This window comes from Eriocheir sinensis, chromosome 42 (assembly GCF_024679095.1).
Source record: "Eriocheir sinensis breed Jianghai 21 chromosome 42, ASM2467909v1, whole genome shotgun sequence".
Lineage (NCBI taxonomy): Eukaryota > Metazoa > Arthropoda > Malacostraca > Decapoda > Varunidae > Eriocheir > Eriocheir sinensis.
In genome coordinates, this window is record NC_066550.1 from 4,837,908 (window position 1) to 4,841,890 (window position 3,983).

Here is a 3,983-nt window from a genome sequence, read left to right on the forward strand (position 1 = left end):
CCATCCTTTCTTCGTTGTTCCTCTTGTTTTATCTTCCTTTTCCTCTTTCTTTGCTTTCCTCTCTCTTCTTGTCCTCTTTTCTTCTCATTTCCTTCGTTTTCCTTCCTCTCTTTTACGTTCCTTCTTCCTTTACCTCTTCCTCTTCATCTGTATCCTTTCTCTTCTCTCCATTTTCCTTTATTCTCCTTCATTTTCTCTCCCTCCCTTATTCACTACCTCTTCATATTCCCTTCCTCTTTCCTTTTTCTTCTTCTTTCCTTCAGTTTCCTTCCTTTTATCTCACTTTCCTTAGTCCCTTACTTCTTCATCTTCCTTTTTTCCTGTCCCCTTTCTTCCTCCTTCTCCTTCTTTCCTCTTATTTCCCCTTCTCTTTTTTCCCTTCTTCCTCTCTCTCTCATTCCATTTCCCCTTCTTCTTCTTCTTCTTCTTCTTCTTCTTCTTCTTCTTCTTCTTCTTCTTCTTCTTCTTCTTCTTCTTCTTCTTCTTCTTCTTCTTCTTCTTCTTCTTCTTCTTCTTCTTCTTCTTCTTCTTCTTCTTCTTCTTCTTCTTCTTCTTCTTCTTCTTCTTCTTCTTCTTCTTCTTCTTCTTCTTCTTAATATTTTTTTCTTTTCCCTTCCCCTCAATTCCCCCTCGTCTCCCCTTCCTTCTGTCCGATCCAGTTCTTCCCACCCTCTGTTTTATTTGTTTATTTAATTGGTTTGTTTAATTCCCTGGTGTTTTATTTTGGCGTGCTGGGTGTCGTGTTTTGTCCCTGCTCTATGTCATCTTTATCATGTTATGGCTTTTCCGTGTTCATTCTGCCACTTGCTTCCCCTTGTTTCGCGTCTCCTGTTATGTATTATTATTTTTTTTAATGGTCATATTGTAGTTTCGTTCCCACAATTTTTTTTCCGTTTTTTTTCGAGCCTTAGTTGCCTGGTAAGTGACGTTTGGTGTTTGAGCGTGTCTTTTTTTTTTGTTTTTTTTGTTTATTGTGGCGGTTTTTGTTTTTTGTTTTCTTGAGTGGTGGTGTGTGTGGTCTGGGGTGAGGCTGGTGTTTGTTTTGTATTTCTCTTTTTTTGTCCTGTTTTGTTTTGTCCATTCGTTCGTGTCAAAGTAAAGTTCCTGGTTATTTCATCATCTGGTTTTGAGTTTGTTGTTTTGGTTCGTGTTGGTCTTTTTTTTTTAGAGGGGTTAAACATTCGTGGTCTGGGGTTAAGGTTGCCTGTTTTTTTTTTTGCCTATTTATTCGTGTTAAAAAAAAGTTCCTTGTTATTTCATTATCTAGTTTTGGGTTTCATATTTTGGTTCGTGTTCATTTTTTTATTTAGAGGTTTAAAATTCGTTGTCCGGGTCTAAGTTTCCATTTTTATCACTTTTGTTCATTCATTCGTGTAAAGTTCCTGGTTATTTCTTTTTCTGGTTTTGAGTTTAATATTTTGGTTTCTTTTGATATTTTTTGAGAGGTTGAAATTTTGTGGTCATGGGTTAAGATTGCCTCTTTTTATTTTATTTTTTGTTTATTCGTGTTAACAAAATGTTGGGCGATTTTTTTCTGGTTTTGAGTTCAATATTGTATTCTTGTTGATATATATATATATATATATATATATATATATATATATATATATATATATATATATATATATATATATATATATATATATATATATATATATATATTGAGAGGTTGAAAATTCGTGATCTGGGGTTAAGGTTGCATTTTCTTTTTCTTTTTGTTTATGTATTCGTCTTAAAAAAAGGTCTGGGTATTTTTTTTTTCTAATTTTGAGTTACATATTTTGGTTCGTGTTGGTCTTTTTTTTTTTTTTTAAGAGGGTGAAAATTCGTGGCCTGGGTCTGAGTTTTCATTTTTTAATTCTTTTTTCTATTCATTCGTGTTAAAAGAGTTTCTGGTTATACTTCTTTTTTCTAATTATGAGTTTGGTTTTTTGGTTCGTCTTGATCCTTTTTTTTTGTGTGTCTTTGAGAGGTTGAAAATTCATGGTCCGGGTCTAAGTTTGCATTTTTTAATTACTTTTGATTATCTATTCGTGTTAAAGTAAAGTTCCTGGTTATTTCCTTTTTCTAGTTTTGGGTTTGTTGTTTTGGTTCGTGTTTTTTTTTTTTGAGAGGTTGAAAATTCGTGTTCTGAGGTTAAGGTTGCCTATTTCTTATTCTTTTTGTCTAATTATTCGTGTTAAAGTAAAGTTCCTGATTATTTTTTTTCTAGTTTTGGGTTTGTTGTTTTTGTTTGTGTTGATCTTTTATTTTATTTTTTTGAGAGGTTAAAAATTCGTGGCCCGGGTCTAAGTTTACATTCTTTTTATGACTTTTGTTTATTTATTCGTGTTAAAGTAAAGTTCCTAGTTATTTCTTTTTGTTGTTTTGAGTTCGTTGTTTTGATTCGTGTTAGCCTTTTTGTGAGGTTGAAATTTCATGGTCTGGGGTTAAGGTTGCCTATTTCTTATTCTTTTTGTCTAATTATTCGTGTTAAAATAAAGTTCCGGGTTATTTATTTTTCTGGTTTTAGGTGTGTTGCTTTGATTCGTGTTGGTCTTTTAATTTTTTTTGAGAAGTTGAAATTTCTTTTTTTGTCTAACTATTCGTGTTAAAATAAAGTTCTGGGTATTTTTTTCTGGTTTCGAGTTTAATATTTTGGTTCCTGTTGATTTTCTTTTTTGAGAGGTTGAAAATTCGTGGTTTAGGGATAACTTTGCATTTTTTATTCTTTTTATGTTTTTTACCATGTTTTTATTCAGGTAAATATAATGTGTGTGTATATATGTGGTCATAAGTTATCAAGTATTTTTTTCTATCTGTAAGTTACCACATCTTTGTTTCATTTCTCTGAGTCATCACGTATTTTTCTTTCTCAGAGTAATATATTTTTTCGTTTCTTTTCAGCGGTGATGGTTGTCTGTGTCCTGCCTCGCGTGTGCTGGTGAGTACAAGTTATAATGTTTGGTTTTGTTGATATTCTTGTTCTTGTTGTTCTTGTTATAATGTTTTTTCTTGTGCTGTTGTTGTTGTTCTTATTTCCTTCTCCTGTCACGTCTTGCTCATTACTGTGTTCTCATTTTCCTGACATGTTATTTGTGTTCTTGGCCTCGTTATAATGTTTTCTTTTCCTTGTACTGTTGTTGTTCTTGATCTTATTTCCTTGTCTTGTCATTTCATACTCATTTTTGTATTCTTATTTCCTGGATATATGTCATTCGTGTTCTTGACCTTTTTTTTTTTTTTTTTTTTTTTTGGGGGGGGGGGTGGTCCTTCACTTCTTCCTTATTACCCCAACCATTCATCTTTCCTTTCTCTTCCTTCCTCTTTATATTCTCCTCTCTCTCTTCCTTTTTCTCATTCTTAGTCCTTTCCTCTCCTTCCTCTTCTCTCCTTATTCACTTACCCTTCACTTCTTCCTTATTACCCCAGCTATTCATCTTTCCTTTCTCTTCCTTTCCCTTTATATTCTCCTCTTTCTCTTCCTTTTTCTCATTCTTAGTCCTTTCCTCTCCTTCCTCTTCTCTCCTTATTCCCTTACCCTTCACTTCTTCCTTATTACCCCAGCTATTCATCTTTCCTCTCTCTTCCTTCCTCTTTATATTCTCTTCTTCCTCTTCCTTTTTTCCATTCTTAGTCCTTTTCTTTCCTTCCTCTTCTCTCCTTATTCACTTACCCTTCACTTCTTCCTTATTACCCCAGCCATTCATCTTTCCTTTCTCTTCCTTCCTCTTTATATTCTCCTCTTTCTCCTCCTTTTTCTCATTCTTAGTCCTTTTCTTTCCTTTCTCTTCTCTCCTTATTCACTTACCCTTCACTTCTTCCTTATTACCCCAGCTATTCATCTTTCCTTTCTCTTCCTTTCCCTTTATATTCTCTTCTTTCTCTTCCTTTTTCCCATTCCTAGTCCTTTTCTTTCCCTCCTCTTCTCTCCTTATTCCCTTACCTGTTCACTTTCTCTTCCCCTTCCCTTTTTCTTCCTTTTTCTCTGCTTTATTTTCCCC